The 27566-nt window shown below is 42.2% G+C and overlaps 1 protein-coding gene across 4 annotated transcripts in view; it reads right to left on the bottom strand.

Annotated features, from left to right (window-relative positions):
* Window positions 1–424: 424 nt before the first annotated feature.
* The window catches only part of GPR141 (G protein-coupled receptor 141), a 75496-nt gene continuing 48354 nt past the window's right edge, over window positions 425–27566 (bottom strand). The window contains exons 2-3 of one of the 4 annotated variants that reach the window (XR_008550792.1): window positions 7152–7192; window positions 425–2265 (exon numbers count right to left, since the gene is read on the bottom strand). The gene's annotated coding sequence lies outside the window, so the exon portion shown is untranslated. The other 3 variants (XR_008550793.1, XR_008550794.1, XR_008550795.1) reach the window with 3 other exon arrangements.

The following is a 27566-nucleotide window of genomic DNA, read 5'->3' as shown; positions in this document are numbered from 1 at the left end:
CCCCATCTCAGTCATCTAAGTGAAAGCCAATATTATTTAAGCCGCCCCCATCTGAAAAGGGGACCTCCCCCCGCCCCCAGTCTCCCACTCAAGGCGTGTGCCCGGACCCCACGGCCTTCCCGAGGCAGGGTCTCCGCAGGCAGCCGGGAGGCGCATCCTCGTTGCTTATGAAGTGCCCCCAGGACAGCCTGCGGGGCCTCGGTTCTCCCTCCAGGCCTGTGCCCAGCCCTGACCCCCAGGGACAGTCTGTCAGCTGCATCTGAAGCTCAACACATTTGAGCAATTCTGACACTGAGCTGGGTGCAGACCTAACACAACTTACATGACACAAACATCGCCCCCTTAGCCGGCAGGGTCACCGGAGCCCTCTGCCTCCACTCAGGTTTGAATTTCCAAAATGTCACCATGTAGCGGGCACGGGGGGGGGGGGGGGGGGGCGGCCCCTGGGAAATACTTCCAGCCTCACCTGACCTGCTCAGGACCCAGGCAGGAGGCGCCACCTGTGGTTTGACCTGGGGGCTGGGGGGATCGTTAGGCCGAGAGCTAGCAAGGTGAGCCCCAAAGTGAAGGGAAGGTGAGGAACACCTCCCTGTGGGTGGCTCGCTGCAGAGGGGGCCCAGTCAGAGGACCTAGTGCAGGAGGGGCTGGCCGTGGAAAACGGAGGGGCTTTTTGTGTTCAGTTATGGGCATGCAGGACATGGGTTCTGGCTTCACTCCTGAGCAGCTCACTGGGTCAGAACCTGTACTCTGAGGGGAACCCCAGGAGGTCCACGGGCACAAGAAAGTCTGATCACTGCTGTACACGGGCTCCCCGAGGTGAGAAACCAGTAAGAGTGAGGTAAAAACGCACCGGTGACCACCCCCAGTAGCCTCGCCCTGTGGCACTGTGCTCGGGACACTGCGGGTCCTGCTGGGAACCTGGCCTGCTGCCCGCTAGCCAAGGCCTCTCATGGTCACCTGAGACGGCCTACATCTTCGCCCCTGACCTGAACTCCCACCCTGGAGGGTTGTGACAACCACACAGTCGCCTACCCAGCCCACAAGTCATTAAGGCCCGTGGTGTGGTGTCATCCCAGTAATCAGCAAGGCCAAACATTTGAGAGAGGCCTGGAATTTAAAAGCCATGTAGTACAACGTGTTATCCGGGTGTCACTACAAAGCAGCTGACAAAAGAAGACTCCTACTTAGAGTTCCATGCAAGGAAAGGTGGAGGAATCTCCCAGTTTTGTATCTTGACCTCTGTTACATAAGAAAACACCTTTTATCACTGAGATCTTCTTTCTTCGTCTACTGTGCACAGCTCTCCCCTGTTACTTTTAGGAAAAAACAAACAAACAAACAAAAAAACCAAGACACCACACCTAAGTTGTTCTTGTTTGAATTTCTGTTCTATGAATGTTCCATAACTGGAAAAGGGTAACATATCTACATGGGACTCATTGTTCATATGCAATTTATTTCATTTCATTTCTATTTGGGATAAAATATTTTGTTGCCAGCTCAAAATGAGAAAACTATACTTGCAGGAGTCCTATAATTTGGTAGTGACCCATAAATAAGTTGCTCTTACAACACTGCTGATGGTTTTTTACTAACATGGATATTTGTCACTTACATGTCACAGTAAAACCATCTCATCTTAAGTCTCATTTACCTGAGCATCTTGTTCAGCCGCAACTCCAGCATCAGGGTCTCTATTAGCCTGAAATAGAAAATGTGGCAGAGTATTGAATCACAGGGCCTGGGGGCGGGGGGAAAGGCGGAGACATTCTTGGAGAAGACAAAACTGGAAGGTGGTGGGAGTCCACGAGCAGGAGGAGTGTGCAGTGGAGGGACTCTGAAGATGGAAGGGCCGGGAATGGAACAAACCTTCTATGAAACACCGAGATGTGTGCTAATCTGCCAGTCAAGCTACTGGTGATAATCTTTGTGTGTATCCTTTTAGGGCATTACCACGGTACACGTAGAATCCCTTGCTGCCTCCAGGGCAGCTAACTATTTCTTGGGTACCCTTTCCTCAGAAGCTAGATGAGGTTGGCCACTGCCCTACGGGGCTCCCAGTCTGTGGTGGGGGAGATTATAGGAGATAAGCACTCTGCTGGTCAAACACACCAGGCCACAGAGGGACAGGGAAAAGCTTCCCAAAGACACTCATACCTGGACAGCATTTTGAGTTAGCCACGCAGAGAAGAGGTACCACCCATGACAGGCCCTCATTTACTGTTGGTTCCTTAATTTTAGTTCATTTTGATTTGTGACGATTACCTGGAATGGGAGTTAGTTCTTATTGTCAATGTTTTTATAACAGTTACCTGAAAATAAAGGTCTCCCTCATGGTGCAGGGGTTAAAGTCTCAGCTATCAAGCTATCTGCAGCCACTGCCCGGGAGCTGACCCACATGAAGCAGCAGACCTCCCCTGTCTCACCTGCTGTTCCTCTCAGCAGTGTATTTCAGTAGATCCACCGGCTCAACACTCTGTCTTTGGTGAATCCTGACACCCCTCCCCCCTTGCACCTCTGCCTTGTACCCCAGTTCTTTATGCATAAGAACTAAAATCTTAAAAATGAAAAAAGATAATCCTTCCTAGTGTCTAGGTATACAATCCAAAAAAAAAAAAAAAAAAAAAAACTAGCCCTACCTATGGCTGAAGTGGGCAATACACCCATAAGTTATCTTGATCTAATTATTTTGTAGCAAAAAATTTTTAAAGCTTTCATAAAGACGACCTTTTGCTTACTTGACGTATGTGTGTGCGCATTTTAGCATAAAATATACCTGGTGGTTAATAATGTACTTGGATTACAAAACCTGCAAGAACTTCATTTTTCACTAAATTTGTAGAAGCATCCTGGTTTTCTACAGAATCCTGGGATTCTTCTACAATGGTTAAAATGGAGAAATTTTAAAATAAAAAATATTGTCACATATGCTGTGGAAATGTAAAATGAGGCAGTCCATGCTTAAAATAGTTTGGCACTTCCCCAAAACGTTTTTTTTTTAAAAAAGAGTATTACCATATATTTCAATGTCTCCGCACCTAGATATAAACCCCAAACAATGGAAAACAGGTGTTCAAGCTAAATTTTGTACACAAATATTACAGCAGCACTGTTCATAATGGCCAGGGGTAGAAAGAGTGCAAATGTCGATCAGTGGGTGAGTGGACAAACAAAACGGGGTAGATTCATAAACTCCAGTATCACGCTGCCATTGAAGGAGGAAAGTCAATCGGTGCAGCTGCTGTGGGGGGCAGCACGGCAACTCCCTTAAACACTGAACACACAACTAACACGTGACACAGCCATTCCACTTCAGGAACACCCGAAAGAATTGAAAGCAGCGACTCAAACAGCTACGTGAGCATGTAGCAAGCAGCATTATTCACAATCTATCAGTATCTCGAAGCAAGTTACTCCGTGCAATGAAGAAATGTAAAAACAAAATGTGGCCTACAGGAAATGTCACATTCACTCTTAAACAAGGAAGGAAATTGTGATACGTGCCACAACTTGTAGGAAACTTAGAGGCATTGTAAGAAGTGCAATAAATTACCCAGACACAACAGGACAAATGTAGAGAAATTCCACTCAGGTGAGTATCCAGAGCATCAAATTGGAAAGAGAAGGTGGAGTGTGGTTGTCCGGGGGTGAGGGCAGAGAGGCCGGAGAGTCCGTGCTGAGTGGATAGAGTTCCAGTGGGGAAATGAAAAGGCTGTGGAGGGTGGAGATGCCCAGCTCACCTCCCCCACATATTTACACCCAAATTACACCTAAACAAAGGCTGTAGTGACCTGTGTGCCTGCAGAGAGGGCTGCGTCAAGGTGTGGCCTGTCCACACAAGGGAACACTACTCAGCCGCATGGAAAGACAAAACATGACCGTTTACATGAAAAGGGAAGGGATGCGAGGAGGGCCTCCTTTGAAGTAAAGCAAGTCAGATGACAAACACAAATGTTGGCTGATTACACAGCAGGTGAGAAAACCAAGTCAAATACCAATTAAAATCTACTGGACTCTAAGAACCAAGTGAGGTTTCTGAGGTTAAGAGAGAAGGGGGAGAGAGACAGGGCCAAAGGCAAAAATGAACAGTCTCAGGAACAGTCTCAAAAGAGACAAGTAGATAGGAACAAAATAAGACGCAGCTGGGGTAGGTGGTGAAAGCTGAAATGGGCCAGTGGACTGGATTACAACATGGACACCGATGACGAGGTACTCACTGGAGGCTATGTGGGGGATCGCTGGAATATTTTGTTTAACTACAAAACAGAGTATCGTGATGAAAACACAATGGAAGGTTTCAGTTAGGCCAAATATGTGGTAAAGCAGGAATCTGAGTATAAGATAAGGAGGATGTGTCCTGCTATTGAAGCTTCCTGTGCATCCGAAGTAATGGAAAGTAAATTTCTTTTCAAATGCCTCTCCAGAAAAAGAGAAGACACTGAAATTCCTTATAGAGTACAAGCCCTGACCAGATCCCATCCATCCAATGTCAGGGAACTAAGGGTCTCTGCAGGAGTCCGCATGTTATTAAGAGGCACTGTGGGAAGATTCTATTAGTAGACTTTATGTGGCAGAAATAACAGGGGCTTTTAAATTGCAAATTTCTACACCACTTCACCAGAAATAAACTGTGAGAAAAGATAAATTCAGCAAAGTTACAGAACACAAAAAATTCAATTGTTTTCCATAGCATAATAAGGACCCATCAGAGTCAATTGGAAAACTACACCCTTTACAAATGCATCAAAGAGAACAAATACCTGCGGAAACATTTAATGGCGGAGAAGAAAAACCTGTACAAAGATATACTATAAAATACTGTTGAAAGAAACTGGAAACACAACAAAGATATACTGTGTTCATGACTGGAATACCTATTATTGAAAGGCGCAGACTTCCCTAAGCAAACTACAGATGCAGCGCAATGCCGATCAAAATTCGATGGCATTTTTTCACAGAAACAGAACTAACCAGCCTGAAATGCGCAGAGAGGCGCCCAGGGCCGGGAAGAGCCAAAACGCTCCTGAGAGTGCAGCCGGCGGCATCTTGCTCCCGGCTGCAAACTGCTAACTGGACACAAAGTCTCAACTAACGCTTGGCAGTTCATCAGATAATTAAAGTGGGGACGGAACCCCGAAGGAGCCCGACAGATTTTATTCCACAACACAAGAGTTTGAGTGTAGTTTCTACGGATGGGAAGAGTGAGCCACCGAGGTCAGGAATGGAATTGTTCTGGCGGTTGGGGCGTCCAGTCCCGCTTGTCCCACCCTACACACACACATGCTGATGCCGGAGGAAGCCAAGCCCCATTCAGTCCCTCCTTTCTAACGAACGCCCCGGGGAGATGCAAAGGCTGAGCGCCCCAGTTAAGCCTTCTTTACCTGCCTCCCGGGGCGCGGGGGGTCTGGGGGTTCGCGCCTCACCTTCAGGGGCAGATGCCCGGGACCCGCCGCCTGGGGCCTGCTCAGGCGCGGCGTCCGGAGCCGGCTCTGCCCTCAGCCTGCGGCCCCCGGGCCGGGGAGGGGTTGGGGCGGTGTCAGCCCCAGGTAATTTGACGGTACGTTCCCCACGCTCTAGCCTGAACCCACTGTAATAAAAACAGCCAGGCCCGCGCGCCAGAACAGGGCGCCCAGAACCCCCCCAGGTGTCGTCCACTTCCCGCGAGGGCGCCGGGAGCGCAGGGCCCGCTCTCAGGCAAGGGAAGCGGGACGCGGCGGGTCGCGCTCAGGAATGCACCCCGACCCCCCAGAGCCCCCGGGCCCTAGAAGGAACCCCAAAGGCCGCCGGCTCCCCGCCCCCTGCCCCTCCCGCACTGGGTCCTCAGACCGGACCCCTCCGCAGTCAGCCACCCACGGGGAGATGGTCTCACCTGCCCCGCCTCTCGCGCTCACCTCCTCCTCTTGCGGCCCAAGGAGGCCCCCTGATAAAAGTGCAGGTGACGCCCCCCGCTGGGCCCAGAAGCGACCCGGCTCCCCCACCCGCAGCACCTCACGCCGCGCCCCCGGAAGCCCCAGCCCCGCGGAGGAGGCCGCGGGCTGGGCGCGCCTGCGCGGTCAGAGGCCTGCGCAGGGGCGCGGGGCGCGCGGCGCGCTCGGGTGGGCGGGTCACGCCCCCGACGCGCTCTCGGTGGCCACGCCCGCCTGGCGTTCCCGCTGCGGCCTGGCCGTTTGGAAACTCAAATTCGAATGGAGGCGAATGTCCTCCGTCTTCACCAAAAATGGTGTCAATGAGAATTCTAGGACGCCACCGAAACAGCGAAACGGAGCACAGATGACTCAGCAAACCCCGCCCCGGGCCCAGGATCGGGAGGGATTGGGTGTGCAGATTGGCTCCTGGCTGTGCTTTGCCGCAGCCCGGGGTCCTCACCCGCCTGTCACCATTCTCCAGGCCCGCACTACTGGTCCTCACCACCAGGCGGCGCCCTCCCCCCCCACCCGGGACCCTCAGTCATTCCTCTGCTCTTCATTCACCATCCGCCCTCTGATCGCTACCTCTCATTTGTGCGGATGCTGTAATTTATTAGCCACACCCTGGGGTTTTCATTTAGATGGTTTCCGTTATAAGCCATTGTAAAGAAAGGGCTGGCGCAGAGCGGTTCCTTAGGTCATTACCCTAAAATAGAATGACTAGATCAGGCAGAATAAATACGCTAAGTCCACAGTTCTCTGCTAGGTAGGGTACAAGTTTGTTCTTCTCTCAGGAATGAATGAGGGTACACATTTCGCCTCACCTTCGCCTACATTTCTCTCTATCTTTCCAGAGTTTTGATGCAAACTTTGCACTAGACCCACGTATGCTAAAAAGTTTCATGATGTGTTAGAAATATTTGGCTACTTTAAGCCCTCCCCTGTAAGCAGCATTAGCTCAGCAGTACTAATAAATGAAAAAAAAAAAACACCCTTGAATTTTAGGAGGTAAAATGGAAGAGTGAAGGAATAAAACTGTGCAGAATAACCAGATGCTTTCCAAACAGGTGATCTCTTGGCATCACACATATCTTGGGACACCTGACCACCTGCTGGGGAGGAAAGAGAAGTATGCTAATAATAAAACCTCCTACACCTCATTCTGTTTCCTGCTTTCCCACCTTTGGCTGCATGCAGATGACTGTGTGGACACAGAGGACAAAATCACCAAATGAAGAGCCTTACCTCCTTTATGATCGCATGGAGTGCCGCCCAGCCAGAAGACACTGAAATGAGAGTGGGTGGATTTGATAGGATGAAAGATCTGAATTCCAGGTTTCATATGTTATAGCAGCTGGGTTCACTTACTGTAACCCTTACAAATGCTTTCTTGAATAATAACTATTTCCTAGACACCCTGTCACATGTGTTATGTTTTACTTAATCCGTACACCCATTCGATGCTATTCTTATTAATAACACCTTAAAGAATATGATTTTCCCAACTGTGGTTTCTTCGTAAGCTGAAATGGAGACTCTCCAGAGAGAATTCTCAATAACGACTGTCATCTGAAGCTTCTTGATGTTCTTATGAACCCTAAAACTCTCCTTGGCTCTAAACAACCACTCCAGTTTCGTGGTTGCAATCATTTTTCTTAAACAAGGAAAGATGAAAACACCACAGCCTATGGTTTTTGTGGCCAGTTCAGTTTACTTTTTCCACACTGTATTCTGCTCGTTGGCAAATGCATCCATCATCTAAATGAGAAAGATAGTTATTTTTGAAAAATAAAGCACCCAAGTCTACACATTCATAGTGTAACAGTGTAATCTCTACAGAAAAGAGAAAGGATGAAGAGGAGACCTGGAAAAGGCACATGAACTAGAAAAACTTGAAGAAGCAGCTATGCTTGCTTCTTGGCCTGGATTTGTACCAGGAACTTGGGTGGTGTGGCAAGAGACACTTGCAAGAGTGTCTCTCCCCTGGCTGAGAGACCTGTGGGGACACTGAAAAAGGCAGCCTTTATCTTGACTTGCATTTTGATTTTGCTCTTTTCTTTCTAGCCTTGTCTGGCCCCTTCTGCCCCTTTGCTATAAGTTGTACACCAAAAGGTGCCTTAGATGTTCAGGCCTCGGTGCCCTGCTGTAGGCCAACCCTGTGTGGCTGGGCATTTACCCATGAGGGGATACGTAACTTGGATGCTTGGTTTGAAATCTCTATTCTTTCTCTCTCTTCTGTTTATTGTACAATAATCTGATTAAAGTTCTTTCCTATTGAACGTCTTTTGCTCTAGAGTATGTTTTGTCTTTAAGTGGCAGGTGGCAGAATTCATTTAGAGCAGGTTGGTTTTGGGGTCCCTGGTTTGGGGTCCCTGGCTCCCCCTCCTCCTGCCCTTTAACAATGAACTAATGTGGTCAGAGAACTGAAACTTGAGTAAATAGTTACTTTAAAAAATTCCCACCTTTTCACTCAATAAAATTTCATTGCCAACTGTCATCATGTCATATTTTCACTCCCTCAGGTATCATTTACACTTTTCAAAAGGGGAAGAAAGATCTGTTGCAGAGTTTAAGCTTCTGTGTCTCCTCCAGGTGGGTCTATAAACCCTTCAATTAGTCCTCCATACAAGGAATGATTCAAAACGCTAAGTTCTTGCCTTTCATTCAACACAGCACGTTTATCTAAAGGGACAGATCAGTAATCCATATTTGCACACATCTAAGAAGTGAGAGGTGATGAGGACACTACAGCATGCTGATATATGGAAGAGCAACCTAGAGCTGAGGAATAAATATGTAAAATTATTGCAGATTCTTGAGACTGCCATATTGAAAATAGACTGATAGCACGCAGCAGAGAAAGATAAGTTACAGATTTCTCTGGATAGCCTCGTTGTTCACAGGTAAATTGGTGTAGTCCACCACATGTAACCAGCCACTGCAAAGGTTCAATCAGGATGCTCTTGAAGTTTTCCTCAACAATCTACTAGAAGTTTTAATCCACCAGGAAACTTATACAAACATCCTTACATCTCTTGGTTTAAGAAAATTTAGTAAGAAATAACATACTATGGCTTCCACAATAAACATCTAGGTATCAACTGAGATGTTGGAAGAGAAAATTTAGGATTATTTTATGATGTTATAAACCAGGTTTATCAACCCATCAAACCACATTTGTAAAGCAAAAGTAAATTATATAGATGCGTCTATTCCCCTTAGGATATTACCCTTATGACCAACTTCCTATTAACATCCTTTAATAGTCCGTAATTTCTAGGTACTTTTTTGCTCATTAAAACCCAGCACGGAAAATTCTAAATCTGTTTTCTATGTAGAAACAAATGACTACCTAGAATTATTAATTTTCTTTTCCCCTTATAATATCCTTCTGGTGGAAGACTCTAGGTACCATGTTCATTGGTTGCTGATCCACATCTGTCCACATCAGGACAGATCACACAGCAGTTTAATATTAAAAACTCAAGATGCCACTGATAACATCAGTTCAGAGAAATCATGGGATGAACAATGAACTGGTGAATAGCTCATGCTTTAGAATGAAGGCTTCTGAAGTTAAACAGTCAAGATGAAGGACGCAGATAAAACATTTGGGCTACAAACAGATGTCTAACTCCACAACTTGTGGTTAAACCAATTCAAAATTATTCCCTATAAGTAAACACTTTCATTTTCACTATTGTGACTTACTTGCAGGGCATTTTCTTATTAAAGTGATACACTTAATGAGGTTTTATTCCAATGTTTTTTTTTTTTCATACTTGTATGTATTACTCAAAATGTTTCACATTTAAAATAAAAAAAGAACTAGGGTAGTACTTTCTGTGATGCTTTCATATTCTCAACACTAAGTCAAAAATATTTATATCTCTCATTTTTAATTTGCTGAGTCTCGCTTCCCTCATCAGGTGTCATTTGAAGATGTGATTCTTATAGAAGCTCAACCCTCTGGTGATGCTAACTTCAACAAGAGGACTAGTTACATTTTTCTCAAAGGTTTTCATTTTTTTGCATTAGGTCTTTTTATTTCCTCTCCTAACTTCATAGTCAACCTTAGCTGTGGTAAGACCCCAGAGTATAATTTCAAGGAAGTGTTAGTTTCAGTATACATAAAAGCTACAAGAGACCAACATGACTTCAACAGTTATAGGCAAACCCAGCTCCAAATCATATTATTGTTTGGCTACAAAAATTGTAAAGAACCAAAACTCTATCACTTACATAGCAAATTTATTATGGCCTGCATTTAGGTAATAATTGATAAAAATCTCATTTGGTTTTGAGAAAAATGAGTATTGTCCCTGCCTATGTCATCTGCTACATGATCCTCCAATGTGCTTGTGGTCATAGAAATATAAAACAGGAGAATCTAAATATAATGGAGATGTGCTTAATTATTCAAAAAAATTCTCAGCATTGATATTATATTTCCAATTTTATTGTCAAATTTGTACTAACTCAACTAGAAAAAATTGTATGAAAAACCAATATATTTCAACCAATTTTAAATATCTCTCCTAACTCAAATTATTTAAAAAATATGAAGTATGAGTTATAGTCTTGGGTTTGGACATATTCTTTGGCAGGCCTAAATTTTCAGATAAAACTTGTATCTGGAGTCTGCATGATAAAGTATGTTCCCATAAAAACCATGCTATATTCAGGGGTTGCTTTGTCTGACAATGAACAAACTGGATATAAGTTAGATCTGACCAACAGTGGAGCATTAAAACAAAAACAAAAAAACCACACCTATAATTCAGAACTATGGCCACCACACAAATTAATTGATGACACAAGCATTTCAAAGTATTAGAAAATATGTGTATATTGTATTTCAGCACAGCTAGAAGTATTGCATATTTTTTCCAAAAGAATCAGCATTCAATTCTTTTATCTTGGGGTATGCCAAGATTTCAAAGAAAAATAATAAAACTTTTACGAATACTTAGAAAGCATTTAGTCTTAAAAAGAACAACCCTCTTACTTAACAGATGAAGCCACCACAATTCAGAGAGTTTATGATAACACAAGCCTGCAGAGTGAGAGAGGGAGCAGATAAGAATGGAAACCAGGACACTGTTTGCAGCCTTCAGGTCCACTGCACCACAATGCATATGTGGTGAAGAACTTGAGATCATCTCTCCTGGGCTCATTCACAATCTATGGCTCACTTTTCCATCTTCATCTCTGTGACATCTGGAATCTTACTTTCAGAATGGACCATAATCTTTAAATAGAAATATATTTTAAAATCCTAGAGAATTAAAATTCTTCTTTAAATATATTTATTTTCCCCAAAATGCCTTAATTAAAATAAGGCATTATCTTTGGCAATTAGCCTAAATTGGTTTTCAGAAGTCAAAATCATTCTCTGTCCTCTGCAGGAATAGGACTGAGCAGATGGTGCTGGACATGACACTGTCTTGTCACTTTTCCATGGGAAGGTGCCATCTGAGCTGGCCATTGGTGGGTAATCACTGCTCTTGAACTAATGGAGTTGGGTCTCTGTCTTTCCAGAGTTATTAAATTGCCTCAGTAACATATACTGAGGAAAGTTATAACAAAATGCAACCTCTAATTCTCAAGACTACTTATACTCATAAGTCATTAATCGAGACCTTAAAATGCCAGACTCGGTGCCCTGTTTGACACAAAATGCTAAAGTCTAAGCTGATCTAGGTCCTGGAGGCAGCATCCAGGATTTTAGGCTGCCCCAACTCTATAACCTGCATTTGCTATCTCTCTCATTATCTCTCTGTCTTTATGTTTATGGACATGTCTCACTTGGTTTACTTAAGAAAATGAATTTTCTTCCATAGGGACCTGTGATTTGGATGAGCAGAGTTCAGACAATAATACCCTCCCTCCTTTTATTTCACAGATTAAGAAGATGGAAGAACAGGATGCACTGTCCTTCTCCTCCACCAAGGAAAGTGACCCAAGGTAGAATTTCTGAGCATTAGTAGTGTCAAGCAAATTGAAGAGCATCAGAAAAGCATGTTTTAAGAAAAAAATTAATCAAATATTCTCTGGAAATTATTGCATAGCATACATATAGTGTCAAATATTTAAACCAAAGTTGGCAAGCAAAAGTGTTAGATGGTTGAGAACCTAGGATACCAGTCTTCAAATACATAAGAATTGTTTCAGCATCTCTTGACATCTGATGAAAGAATAAATGACGTTAAGTAGAAAAATAAAAAATCTTTCAACAAGAAAGATCAAAATTAGACATTAGAAAAAACCCTAATGAAGGCACAGAGAGATTTATGCTGGCCCATCAAGTCTTCCATTAACATACTCTACTTCATATCACACCCAGCTCCATACTTTGAATTTCTTCTGGCTTCTTGAACCCACCCAACTCTTTATGCATGTGTCCTATGCAAGCTGTGGGTCTCTCTGCTTGGAATGCATTTCTTACTTCCACATGCCAGGCTGTCTCTTGTTTTTATTCTCAGCACTGATGTCACTCCCCAAGGTAGCTCCCTCAAATGCCCACAGTGTTAGGTAACTGCTCAGGCACCATTGCATTGCCCTGTTTGAATGTTTTGCATATAATTTTCTACCAGATATTTTATTGCTTAATTCTTCTTCATGGCTTTATTACCTGTCTTCTGGTCTGAAGAGAAATACTGCTTCTAGTATCTCCACATATTTAACTTTTGTCTTTTTAATCAAACAGGGTACTCTGGCATTCTAAAGTCTTGGTCAATGACTTGGGAGTGTGAACTAGTTTGAGAATTAGCAATTAATATATAAAAATTTCACTACTTTCCTAAAGATGTATTGCAGAGAACTCTAACTCCATGGTTTATTGTTGCTTCCTACTGCCTATAAGAGTACCTAGCATGTATTTATTGAATTAATGTATAAATGTACATGATTTTTTAAAAGATTTATTTATTTATGCATACAAGAACTGGGGTATAAGCCAGAGGTGTGGGGCGGGGGTGGGAGTGTGTGTGTGAGAGGATTCACCAGAGAGAGTAGGGAGCAGAACAGGCAGATCTACTAAAAAACACGCCTGAGGGGAGCAGCGGGCGAGGCAGGAGAGGTCTGCTGTGCAATGTGGGTTGCTCCCTGGCCGGCCAGGGAGCCATCTCATGCTGCAGTGGCTGGCAATAGCTTGATAGTGCTGTCTTTAACCCTATGCCAGGAGGGAAGCCCAATGTACAAGATTTTCTAAGAGTAATTATGGAATAATCCTACTACCAGAGACAATCATTTAATTATTTTTTTTTCACTTCATTCTTGCACGTTTTGGGAACCAGTGTTAAAGAAATCCATTGTTTACAGAATTGACCTAGTGAGGCTCTGTGGCATTCAAGTACATCCTTTTATAGGAGAAGTAACTGAGGAAAGAGAGTCAGATCAAGTGGGATGCCCTGGTGATGAGACTTAGTCCAGCCTCCTTGCTTGACCTGATTTGTCTAATTTGTCCAGGGGTCATGACCCCAAGACCATTGCAGGTACTACAAAGTCTTCCCTACATTCCAACATTGTTGTCTCTTAAGACTTTGAAAACATCACAGAGCTCAAATATAATCAATCGAGAATGAAGACACATTTTGTTCAACATAAACTTTTCCTATAATCTTCTTTTTAGCTTCAGATCTCTAAACACTTTGTGTGAATCATCTATTTTGCCTTAGAGTATTGACCTGATTTCAATGGTAGAAAAAGCTTGTTACTGCTTTTGAAGTTATTGCTAAATGTGGTTTAATTATTTTTCGCTTCTTTATTCTGCTCCTTTATGAAAGGAAGATAGCATTTTCTCAGAACACAGGAAAAGAGTGGATAGTTTTACTAATACATGACACATTAGACTGAAGAATGAGATGCTCTCCAGATCAATAGATTAAACTCAACTGCCTTCTGAAATGATAAATATATTAGTATTTTGTCATCTAGAAAAACTTCACTCAAGATATGATTAACAGTGTATCTGATTAATGTGTCAAAGAAGACTTGGTTAAAAATTAACAAAAAGAACCTTCTTTAGGGTATAAACATATCCAGAAATTGTGCTGTACTAAGCATAAATGTATGTCACTGAAGTGCTTTAAAAATTAATCTTCTGTAGCAATGTTTCTCAAATGTTAATGTGTTATAAATCATGTGATTATCTTGTTAGGATGTAGATTCCATTCGGTACATCTGGGGTGAGTCCTGAAAATCTGCATATCCATCATCGAAGTGATACATGAGCTGCAGGTCTAGGGATCACCCTTTGTGTGGCAAAACTCCACCTTTCACTGTCAATGTGGCAGCCATTTGACACATCTGGGCATTTTGATTGATTTAAATTAGGTAAATCAACATTTTATGTCTTCAATCACATGAACCACGTTTCAAATGCTTGAATTCAGAAAGCTCTATTGACCAGATTTACTAAAGAAAACACAATGTATTGAATAATTCCTAATCCCCATGATCTCATTCTTAGCTATGGACTGTTAGCTTTTATTTGGAGAATGGTAATCATTGGTTGGCTAAGCAGGTATATGAGGAACTGAGAGATATGGGGCTGAAAAGAATCCTGGAAAAGATTTGCTAAAGAATCCAAAGAAGAAAGAATTTCAAGAAGGGTAAAGTCAACAAGGTCAAAATACTACCAAATAAGATTTGAAAACTGCCTATTGACTGTGAAGGGTTGGGCAGAATAATAGAACTGCTATTGGTGGGATTATAGGACCAAATGAGAGTTTTTAAAAATGGAAAAAAATGGGGGGCCTTCCTGGTGGTGCAAAGGGTTAAGTCAGCACTGTGAAGCTATCAGCAGCACTATGAAGCTAACTGCAGCAGAAGTTCGATCCCTGGCCAGGGAGCTAACCCACATGGTGCAGCAGACCTCTCCTGTCTTGCTTGCTGTTGCTCTCCTTGTTACAGGGCAGCCCCAATATAAAATGGGTTGCCTGACTGTGGGTCCTCACCTACACGCTTGAAAGGGACTTAATACCCCGCTGCAGACACACACAAAAGGTTAATAAAAGATTTATTCACAAGGGAAGGGGAAATGAGGAAATGTACAACTCAGGGAGAAAATTGGTAGATAAAGTCTAAAATGCGTCCTACCTGTTCCGCTGATCTGGAATCCCAAATGGCACTCTGAGAGCTGGCGGTGAGCAACTAGCTGTGAAGCCAGGAGGCAAGAGAGACAGAGGGAGAGAGAGGGAGGGAGAGGGAGAAAGGGAGGGAGAGGGAGAGAGGGAGAGAGGGAGACCCCAAGGCCCATGTGTCTGGTTTTTATACCAAACCTGGCTGCTTAACTCCACCCTCAGGTCCCAGCAACCTTCCCTTTGGTGGTGATGGGATTTGTCTTTCCCAATGTCTTGACGGCTTTGGTCTGGAGTCGGGGTGGAGTCCATAAAGCCTGCACGGAATTAGCTCAGGACATCCTTTCCCCCTTACAATTCCCCCCTTTCACTTTTTGCCACCATTTCCACGGTGATGAAGATCAAATATATGGATGCTGGGATATGGTCTCAGATGAAAATAGTTCAGGACATCCTTTCCCCCTAACACCCTCAGCAGTATATTTCAGTAGATCTGCCTGTTCTGTTCCCCACTCTGTCTCTGGTGAATCCTCTCATCCCCTGCACCTCTGACCTACACCCCAGTTCTTGCATGCATAAATAAATATTTTAAAAAATGGAAAAAAAAAAAGTCTGTCTTAAGCCACAAAGGATAGTGGCCAAGGGGAAATATCGGTCTTGAATTTTCAAGTAAAAATGGTCCTTCTGGTGACTTTGTTCATGTTTTGATTGTTCAAATAACCAAATAAATACCATTAGCTATTAAAGATTTCAGTCTCAAGCCTTCAAAGAAACCTTACATTTCCTTTTGGCTAAGCTGAAAAATAATTACTTTGTCCTTATTACAGAACTCTGTTCTTTTGCAGGTTTTGGTTAGGATGAAGAACAATTTTGCTAATCACTTTTTACTCAAAACCTCACCAGACTCTTAAAATAAACTCTCTTTTTAAGGAGAGGCCAAGCCCTAAGGGATTTTCACAATTGGAATCTGACACCTTGTTTAGAGTGTGAAAAGCAGTTTTAATTAGTTACACAGGCCAGCCTCCATTTCAAGGAAGTAAAACTTCATGACATTACATTAATTACCCTATTATTAGTAAATAAAAGAATACAAAAGCTTACGAACTCAATGATGGGCAAAGCTGACTACATTCCTCCCCTTCCCACCACCACCCCCCCCCCAAACCCCACCCACTGCAGCAGGAAAGCCCATTCAAGGAGAACTGCAGGCATCACATGCAAGGGCAGACAAGGCTTAATTTCCCCAGGGCAGCGTAGTGCTTCTGATGTGCTCAGACTACTGCCTATAGGGTTGCTCCCAATTGCTAACAGACCATTTTGCTACTACAACATGTGGTTGCAAAGGAGAGCTGATACTGTTGTACAGCAACCCCGATACAAAACGGGGTGCCTGACTGTGGGTCCTCACCCGCGCGCTTAAAAGGACTTATCAATGCTCTACTGCAGGTACACGTGAAAGGTTAATAAAGGTTTATTGACAAGGGAAGGGGAAATGAGGAAATGTACAGCTCAGGGAGAAAAGTGCGAGATAAAGTTTTAAATGAGTCCTACCCAATCCGCCGATCAGGAATCCCAAAATGGCACTCTGAGAGCTGGCCGCGAGCCAGGAGCTGTGTAGCCAGGAGGCCAGCCACAGCGAGCCAGCCCAAGGCCCACGTGTTTGGTTTTTATATCCAACCTGGCTGCCCAACTCCACCCTCAGGTCCCAGCCACCCTCCCTTTGGTGGTGACGGGATTTGTCTTTCCCAATGTCTTGATGGCTTCATTCTGGAGTGGGGGTGGGGTCTACAAAGCCTGTATGGGATCCGCTCAGAACATCCTTTCCCCCTAACAATACCACACTTCAGTTGGACTCCTGGGACTATGGGGCAACTGGAATTTGGGCTCAGCCACAGAAACTTTGAATCCCTTTATTTTTAAACTAGGCAGCATACGTATTTTTTTCCCTGTCTAAGAGGTGGGTTTTTTGTTTGCTTAGTTGTTTTTTGTTTTTTACAGGAACAAAAATCAAAACTAATAGACACATCTACAGGTTCTTGTTTTCTTAAGGTTCTTGTGCAATACTGACCTAGCATCATGTACCTAGCATTCTCTAAGTTTGTGGCTAGAATTTCTCTTAAGAATTTAAATATGCGTTTCCTGTGATTAAATAATGGATTTCACTCATGTGGACATAGGTTCAGTGGGGACTTAGGGATGCTATAATTAGGTTTGGTTTAATTATATGCACTGAGAGAAAAAATTGAGCTGGGGAAGATGGGATTGAGGGAATTGACTGCACCCAAGGAGCTGACTCTATAGAGGCAGCTGGGCAGCCAATTGCATAATCAGAGGAAGTGAGATTCAACCTGGTAAGAAGGACAGAGTCAGGAGCAGTGGTGGGTATAACCCAAACCCAGGAGGATCGAGGCAATTAACCTGACTCTGCTCATTCGTGCATGGACTCAATGAAAGGAAATAAGGCAGAATTTTCCACTTTCACTCACACCAGGGTCACCTGGGTAACTTATTTGACATGGCACATCCTGAGACTGCTTGGGTGTGATCAGTCATCTACACCTTCCACATGCCACCAGGTTATCCCAGTGCAATTATTCAGAGAATCTATGTGTAGGGTAAGGAAAAAATGTCAGGCTTTTCTGCCCTCCCGCCATCAGGATAGATGATGGATCCTTGCAGTCCTGAATGCATGCCTGATGGCGGGCACCTGGAATAGGGTATAGGCAGATGTAGATGGGATTCACCTGGACTAAGACTGGGCTTTTAAGGGCAGCATCATGAGGACGCAGTAGAAGCTGAAAGAGAAGCCGAGAGAGAAGCAGAGCCATGAGAAGAGCAGAGAGAAGCAGAGAGAAGGCCGAAGAGCCCAGATAGAGTGAAGACTTGCTGGGGGCTGGGAGACCTGCTAGCCTCCCGGCCCCCCAGCATCCCTGCCTGCTGTGTACCGGGCAAATCCCAATAAAAGCCTGCAAAAAGCTACTGAGGACTCTGACTCCTCCTTTACCTGGTCTGCTGGATCAGAAAACCTGCACCATGTCCATTCCTGATCTTACACTCTGCTACAGAGGGGGAAGACAGGTCTCATCCTTCTAGTCATTAGCAGGCACACAAAAGGGTTTGCCTCAAGGCGATATCCCTAAAAATGAAGCTGAAGTTCCAGATAAGAAACTAAAAGTAGAGTTGTAACAGTGTTATCTATAGGAAGGGAAGGATCCAGATGCCATGCCCTACCCAAGGAAGGGTGGAGCTGAGCAGCAGCAAAAATACTGGGAGAAAAAAGGTAGGGGAGGCTAGGAAGACCAGGAAGAGGCACAGGTAGCAGAGAGACATGTGAAGACGTTGTGCTTGTTTCTCAGTCTTGGACTTGTACAAGGGACTTGGGGACATGGAAGGAGACACTTGAAAGAGACAGATACATGGGTGAGAGACCCATGGGGAGGTTGACAATGGCAGCCTTTATCTTGACTTGTATTTAAATTCTGGTGTTTTCCTTCCAGTCTGGCCTGGCCCCTTCTGCCCCTTTCCTGTGACTCCCTGCCAGAAGGTGACTTAGACTTGTAATAAGCATTTGGGCCTTAGTGGGTCTGCTTTGGGCCAACCCTGCTTAGCTGGGCATTTACTCACAAAGTGATGGGTAATCTTGGTGTTTAATAGGAAACTATTTTAAATATATTTCTCTTCTTGTAACAGGGTGGTCCCCAGGAAAATGGGAAGTTCCAGGTTCCCTGCTCCACCCAAAGAAGGGTGGCGCTAAAGAAAAGAGAAAAGCTGGAGAGGAGACTGAGGAAGGAAGCAGGATGGAGAGCCAGAGGAGAGCTGGAGGAGGCACTTGGAGCAGAGAGACATGTGAAGAAACTGTGCTTGCCTTTTGGTCGTGGACTGGGTGAAACGTGGGTGAGAGAGACCTGTGGGGAGGTGACAGTGGCAGCTTTTACCTTGATTTTGATTTGGCTCTTCTCCTTCCAGAATTGTCTGGTTGTTTCTAATCCTTTTCTGTGAGTCCCCACTGGACAATGCTTTAGATTTGTGGCAGGATTTTGGGCCACGAGGGGATGGTAACTTTGGGTGCTTGATTTAGAAACTATTTTAGTCTTTGTCTTTTCTGTATTGTTCCCTAATTGTATTAAAGTTCCTTTCCATTAAAGTCTTATATGTTTTGCGTTGATGAGGCAGATGGCAGAACCTATTTGAAGCAGGTGGGTTTGGGGGATCTGGGGTGCCCCTCTCCCTGACCTGTAACATTCTCTTTTCCCTATCTTACACTAAATATCTCTTTATTGCACACTAATTGTATTAAAGTTCTTTTCTATTGAAGGTCTTACACACTAAGAGTATGTTTTGTTTTGATGCAGCACATGGCAGAATCCATTTAGAGTAGTTCAGGGGTCCTGGAGTAGCCCTCATTCTGCCTGCTAACAGTCACAGTCTTAGAATAAGTAGCAGACAAGTAGGTAGAAAATACCTAAGTTACAGGGTAGCCAGGTATGTTCCCTGCATTCAAGGTCACTAAACATGCTGGTGCATTTGGGCCAGAGGTATGACATTGGAGATAGGGCTTAAAGACAGATCCAAGTTTACAGAGTGGTAATATACCACCTCTGAATTAGTTTCACAATGTGATTACTATAGCCAAATGACTATGCCTCCAAATAACAAACAATACCCACACAAATATCTTGAATAAGAGGAGAAACTTCTTATCTCACATTACAAGAGACCCATGGTGGATGTATCCAGGGCAGGTTTTTTTTGGGCACTCGGTGACAGTGGAATTCTGGGCTGGTTTCCTCTTGAATCTCATTGCTTATTTTCATGGCCACAAAATGGTGGTTGTTGCTCTGATTTTTAAGTCTTCACATAATCTTAAAGAGATGCAGGAAAAGGAATTTATATCCCCCCTAGTGCCTCTTTTTATCAGAAGAAAAACATTTCCTGAGATTCTCCAGCAGAACTATCTTTATATCTCTTTGGCCAGAATGGGTTATTTGTTGATACTACAGCCCATCTTAGAACCATTATGATTTACATCCTGTGCCTGGAGAGGGCAACCTTTCCCTGAACCTGCTCTCCCTTAGTTCAGAGAAATTACAATTGAACTTGTACTTGGAGCAGTGAACAAGGAAGGAACAAGGTGAGCCCTTTTGAAGGCAATATTCCTCTCAGGAACACAATCAAAGGATTATAAATGCTGGGAACAAGTCCTTGCAGTATTTACTTCATGAATTGTCCATTTTCTAATAATGACAGTAAAGTTATGGTTAAAGAACTAAGCTCTAAATATAAATCAGAGCACTGCCAGTACTTCCTCATTCATTTCCCTTTAGGACAAAGCATGATTCCCATCATATACCCTCCTGTGCAGGACCTTGGAAATCACCTTTGTGTCACCTCAGCCTTTCCATTTAACTATGTTTCTGAACTTGGACATTTTCTCACTTTCCATTTTTTGAAGTAAAAAATCCTTTCTTCCAAACTCCTTTTAATTTCATTTCAGTCAAGACTCATCTCAGATATTATTATTATTTTTTAAAAGATTTATTTTATTTATACAAGAGCCAGGGTACAACCAAGATGCATGGGAGGGTGAGAGGATTCACCAGAGACAGAGTGGGGAACAGAACAGGCAGAGTGACAAAACACACTGCTGAGGGGAGCAGCAGGAGAGACAGGAGAGCTCTGCTTGCCATGTGGGTTGCTCCGAGGCCGGTAGGGATTGAACCAGCACTGCAGAATCTGTGGAAAGCTTCACAGTGCTGTGCTCAACTGCCTGTGCCACCAGGGAGGCCCTCATCTCTGATATTATACCTCTAATATATTTCCTTCTTAAAAGGAAGGTGGCTTCAAATATGTCACAACAAATTAGTCTGGGATCTGTTTTTGAAATGGCATGATGTCATGTTTTTCTACTTGCCCATGTCAACATTTATGCCTAATGACTGGTTAGTAGTCATCAGTATTGGTTTACATATTAAATCAACAATTTCTCTAAATTCAAGAGTGCCTTAGAAAGAAGTATTTTTTCCCCTGGAGTCTTTTCTCCATGCAGAGCAAAAAGGAATGAATTTCCCAGCCAGCTATTATGGAGAAAAGAAATAATTGTAAGACAAGCTAAAGAAAGGAAGTGGGTGTCATTATAGGGCCATTACCTGCAAGCAACAGAAATTGGCCATGACTAGCTTTAAATAGAAAAGGAAATGTTGAATTTCTATTGGTTTGTTCACAGAAAAACTGGGAAGGTTTAGGACAAGTTTGGAAAATAATAAAGAGCAGTCAGAAATACAGGCAAAATTAGGACTCAGAAACTGGTTTTAAAGTTGTTCCTACCCATGAATACCAGGTGCTGCAGTCTGCTCTGGACCACTGCTGAGCCCATACACTGAAGGCAAAACTACTACCCCCACTTCCCAGGAAAGGGACCAACTCATCCTGGTGTGTGTATGATTTCCTGACTTTTAAATGGAAGTCCTACCTCCTGGGAATCCCATCAGTGCTGAGCAAATCAGGACAACTAATTGCTCTACCTCAAATGAATTAGCTACCATTCCAGCAGTCCATGTCCAAGGGCAGACACATGTGTCTGCTTAGACACCAGTGGGTCACTTGCTCCAGCCTGGCTGCCAAGGATTGGAAGAAGAGGGTCTGGTCATTTACCTTTCTTAGTGGGAGGCTAGCCCAGCTGTCCATCAAATATATATTGCCAGGATATTAATAGATTACTTCCAAGTAACTTAAATGCAGAACACAAAGATAAACAGCCATGTTGCTTCTTCAGAGGCAACATGGTGGTGTAGAAAGTATATGAACTTAGCTGTCATATTTCACACACACACACACACACACTCACTCACACATACTCACACACAGTTGGGGAACAAAAGCTTTTCTTCTGCAACTGTTCCTCCCTGACCTGATGAAACCTCAAGGGTCAGTTAGAGGCAAAGAAAAAAAATTCAAAAATCAAAAATCAATTAGGATCTGAAAGAAAGCAGAAGTCGCAGTTGTTCTCTAGATTTGGAAGTGATTATTTTTCTTGTTCCCATCACAGCTGATCTGTTACTGCTAACTTCTGTACACATGGGGCAGGCCCCAGCTCTGCTTAGCTGGCTGAGATTCCAAGTGCAGTAAACCATTAGGATGCCACAGCCCGAGGGTAGGGTTGTGCAGAAAGGGGGAGGGGGCAAAGATCACCATAGTAACAAGTCCTGGTCATCCCAGGAAATTTAGGCACTCCAGTGTCCTGTGTAGTGTGCTGTTTACAGCTGTGGATTCTGCAATGATTCCCTATTAACATAAGAGTGTGTTTCCCTAGATTTTATGCTCCATCAAGGGAGTTTCCTGTCAACACCACAACAGACAAGCCCCTGCTTCAGGTGTTCACAAACAGCTCTTTGAGTTCGTGTACACACATCATCTTCCCATATAAGAGAGGAAAGAGTAAAATAAATGGGATCTTTATCAAGTGGTAATATAATACCAGTCAAAATTGTGCCTTGATGCAGCCCTCCTCAGAGAATGTCCAGGTCACATACTTAGATCTCTCCCGATAAGTTTCCTTTTTCCTTAATAACTCATCTCATTTGTGGCCACTCCAACCTCAGACATGTTTTATTTAATGTGTTTATTTCTAAACCTCCAGAATGTCATGTTCCATTTATTTTTTTCACTGAAAGATCTCTGGCCCCAAGTAATTTTTTTTTTTTTGGTAGATTTAAATTGATAGGTGAAGAATACACTTTGCCTATATAATTTATAGATCAAGATTCCAAAGTCCTAGGCCCTTGCTGAGCCACATAGTGATGACATTTTCTATTTAAAGAACAATGAGTGGGTACACAACTTATCATGATATCACACAGAGGGGCCACTGAGAGCAAAGGGTCTATATGGCTGGTTCAGAAAATTACAGTTCCTCTACCTTGCACAAATATAAAATCAGGTTTCCCCAAGTCCTAGAGAGAAAGCTGCCTTGGGCATAGGAGGTCTTCAATACATGTTTAGGGTCTACCTAGTATGTCATTTTTCTGTATGTTCTCACACATTCCTTCAATGGGAGCGGAAGCTGTGGAGTGCATCTATACCACAGGAGATCTTTCAGCCTCCAGTCTCTCTGAGTCTCACCAAAGCATAACACATGTGTGTGAACGTCATATGCATGTGAAATTCACCCATCCCATCAATGCAAGTAGAAGAATAATTGAGAGTGGTGGTGCTGGAATTGTAAGTACTTTCCTGCTAATTCACATCCCTGTGAGTCCCCTTTGCCTGTTCATAAAGGCAAAGATATTATAATAGGCACTTGACCAAATATTTTGTGGTATCCCCCACTGAGTCCAGTTCAGAGATTTAATTGGGCTCCTTTCTGAGAGATCTGCCTTACAGTCTTGAACATAGCTGGTGGCGGTTAAATTTACAAGTAGGCCCATTTCAACCTTTGCCCTCTGTATGCTCACTTTTTTCTTGTACACACACTGTTTTCTCCTCAGTGTTAAGCCCTCACACATCATGGTCCAAGACCTAGCACAGATTTCTCATCACTCAGCCTTTACCGGAAGACTAGTCTTCCTTACTCTGAAAGGAACAACTTTTCAGACTCCTTGTTCTTCCAGAAGCTATTAGAATGCAAAAAGAAAAGAATATAAATCTGAGGGCTCCCCAACTTCCAGTGATATTTCCAGGTGGTACATATCTTGAAGTCAGAGCAAATCATTAAGACAGCTTGAAAGAGTTATGAAAATTGTATTTCCTCTAAAAACACTAGTTTTAACAGAGGTATGTGGACATTAAATGGTATCTAAATTAAATAAAATCTTGAATATTTCAACCATGAAGAAGGTCTTTTGCTAAGTATTCTTGGGATAATGATCATTTCAGAAACACCCCCTACCTTCAAAGAGCTCACAGTCCAGTTGGACAAGGAGACCTGAAAGTGCACCCACAACAGCTGGGTGAACCAAGAAAACTTCAAAGATATGCTCCTAAGAGACAGATGATTAGAACTAGAGTCCAAGGGAGGATGCGGCCAGGCTTGCGGCCTAGAAAAACTATATGAGAATACTACACTCCCAACCACTGTCTGGCTTGTTCAGAGAGGATGACATCAGCCACCTCTAAAAACACTGGAAATCAAGTCAAATGCCTGAGCAAAAAACGGGGCTCTGACATAGGAGCCTCTCAAGAGAGCCCTCTCAAGTGGCAAATGTTAGAGGACTCTTTCCATGAGTGAGCCAGTTGATGTCCCCTCATCTCGCCTTTATCTGAGTAGCTTAATTTAAGATTAAGATTTTAAATCTTTAGTTGTTTGCTCTGTTTCTGAGAATTCTCAGTTAAACATTTGGAGAATTTTTTATTTAAGAAAAAAAAATCAGAATGAAAAAACTGTATTGAATCTAGTTCTAATTCAAAACACAAACTCTTCTGTGAGGCTGTCTCGCCTCCAATTGATGGCAGACATGTGATCCATCTCTCCCAACCATCCTCTTTCTTTATCTGTCATAAGAGTTTACATCATTGATCCCCCAGCTTGCACTGCAAAAATTTCCCTTCACAAGATTATTCTAGATGTGCTTTTAATTGTTCCCCAGAGGTGGCAATTTCACCATTACATTCATGTTTTCCAATATTAAGCAGCCTACATTCTTTGAACATAAAATATCTATTTCCAATGTTACTTTTCTAAAGTCCATAAGAGTACAAATGCACAGCAAGAAGCTATAAAAACAAACCATAAATCAGAGTTAACTATGGATATATTTTAAATATCCATATATATAATCTTTCAGATATCTTTGAATTCCAAAGTATACACAGCACTACTTTTATTAAATGTTAATTTTTCAGGAAATCTTCCCACAGTTAAAATTCAGCAGGCCCATTTTTAAGATTACATAATAAAATAAAACACATTGGTATAAAATAAAACACATTGGTATAATGTGCAAGTTTGCACAGATGAAGGAATTATCAACTCTTCTTGAAGGAATGAATCAGAATTCACTCCAGTTTTATCTATCTTTTAAAATTTTTTTGTTTTCTTTCATCATTATTCATTTTTGTACAATAGTTGATTCCTCCCTTCAGGTGCAGTCCCCATAATCTCCCACCACAACATCACCCATGAACTATCACTATAGTCCCTTGTGCTCTTCCTTCTCCTGTCGCTCTAGGTTTTATTTTATTTTATTTTATTTTATTTTATTTTATTTTATTTTATTTTGCCCTCCCTTCCTTCCCTCCCCCAACACACATATGTACACATGTGCTCTTGCTGTCTTTCTCTCTCTCTTTCTTTCTCTCTGTCTCTCTCTCTTACACTCAGTGTCCAATGCTTGGTTTCTTAAACTCTGGCTATCTTCAGGCTCTTGACATTAACCAGTTACTTTTTGGTAAGAATTTAAGCCATTCCAATACCTCTCCCAGAGGTATTTGCATTTAGAATTATAGCTATAATAGAAATAATGGAAGTTGTTAAATTCCTAAGAGAAGGTAATCCTGGAATGAATTATTCATTTGCTCATTCTAGAACATAACTGACTTGTAGACTTCTCTGCATTGATGGAAATGTTTTTTTTTTTTTAATATTTTATTTTATACAATTCTTACATCATTTTTTATTTTTGCACAATGTATGCATTTTCATTTTAATTATATTCCCCATAGGTTTTAAAGGACAACCACCACTTTGCTGGGCAAACGGTGAAGAAACATGTGAGCAATACATAGCAGATGATGTATGTAAAGTCCTTAAGGCAAGAAACATGACATGCTTGTGGGTTTTTTCCCCACCACCAATCATAGTATGACCTTGACACTTCCTCCTCCCTCGTTCCCTCAACCTCAGAAACCTCACTTCATTTATCAATTTCACTAGATTTTTTTTCTTTTTTTTTATTGTTATTCTTTTTTTTTATTTAAATAATAAATTTTATTTTTATATTCCCCCATACAATTGCAAACCCCCCATTCTGACCCCAATCCCTCCCCTCCCGCCCCCCACCCCCCTAAAAGTGTCTCTGGTTCATAGTTTTTGTTGATTTTGATTTTCACTTTCTTATATTCATTTTCCTGGTCCCTTATTTAAGTTTTCTAGATTCCTGCTATGAGTGAGACCATCCGGTATTTTTCTTTTTCTTTTTGGCTTATTTCACTGAGCATGATCCCTTCCAGCGCCATCCATGTTGCTGCAAATTGCATGTGTTTATCTTTTTTGAATGCTGAGTAATATTCCATGGTATATATGTACCACATCTTCTTGATCCATTCATCTATTTTTGGGCATTTGGGCTGTTTCCAAAGCTTAGCTATTGTAATTTCACTAGATTTTATGAACATTTCATTTTGTTGAATCTTCTGTCATATTAATGTCCAATATTTGTCTTTGTCATTCTGACTTGCTTTACTACATATTTCTTCAAGCTCCTTGTATTTTGTTGTAAGTGGCAACATTTCATCTGTCCTTAGGGTTGAATAGTGTGTATGTAACAAATTTTCTTGAGCTTACTATCTTCTATCAGTGAGCACTTATGTTGCTTCCATGTCCTAGCTATTATAAATAGAATTACAATAAGCATGATAGAGCATATAGTTTTTTGAGTTGATGGCTTCACACTCATTGGGTAGATGCCCAGGAATGGGATTTGTATGTCATTTGGTATTTCCATTTTTAGTTAATGAAGGCAAATTCAGACAGTTTTCCAAAATGGCTGTACCAGTTTACATTCTTACCAACAATGAAATAGGATTCCTTTTTCTCTGAATCCTGGCCAGCATTTATTGGTGGGTTCTTTTTAAAATGAGCCTTTCTCATGGGTATGAGATATCTCATTGTGGATTTATTCTGCATTTCCTTATTAGAAACAATGGCAAACATTTTTCCATGGATCTATTGGCCTTCTAAATATCTATTTTGGTGAATTGTCTCCATATCTGCTGCCTACTTTTTAAGTTGGGTTGCTTTTTTATTATTCAATTCTGCAAGTTTCCTATATATCTTGGATATTAACCCCTTGTTGCTTATGAAATATGTAATCATTTTTTTCTCATCCAGTAGGAAGTCTTTCTAATCTGCCTATATTTTCTTTCACAGTGTAAAAAAAATTTAATTTGAGGTAATCCCAATTTGTTTTATTTTTTTGCTTTTATTTCCAAAGAAATATCTTTATCATTGATTTCATGGAATATATTGCCAATTTTTTGGTATATATATTATTGTTACAAGTCTTATATCTAAACCTATAATCTATTTGCTATCTGCAAGAGTGTTTTGTTTCTTGGTTTTGTAAGCTACCATTTTGCTGCATACATCTATTGTTTCTAAGAGCTTATTGAAGGAGTCTTGAAGGTATTGTCAATATAATATTACATGCATCTGCAAAGGGTGATAATTAAAATTTTTCTTTCACAACATGTGTTCCTTTTATTTCTTGTCTGATTGCTCTAGTCAAAGTATTTAATACTAAATTAAACAGTAGTGACAGTAGTTATCTCTGTCTTGTTCCTGATTTTAATTAAAGGATAGGCTTTCAGTTTTTTACCATTAAGTACTATGTTAGCAGTTGTTTTGCCACATAGATTTTTTTAA

Source organism: Talpa occidentalis, unplaced genomic scaffold, assembly GCF_014898055.3.
Source record: "Talpa occidentalis isolate TD23 unplaced genomic scaffold, MPIMG_talOcc4v2.1, whole genome shotgun sequence".
Lineage (NCBI taxonomy): Eukaryota > Metazoa > Chordata > Mammalia > Eulipotyphla > Talpidae > Talpa > Talpa occidentalis.
The sequence above is the reverse complement of the archived record's forward strand: the minus strand, read 5'-3'. Positions and strand labels throughout refer to the sequence as shown.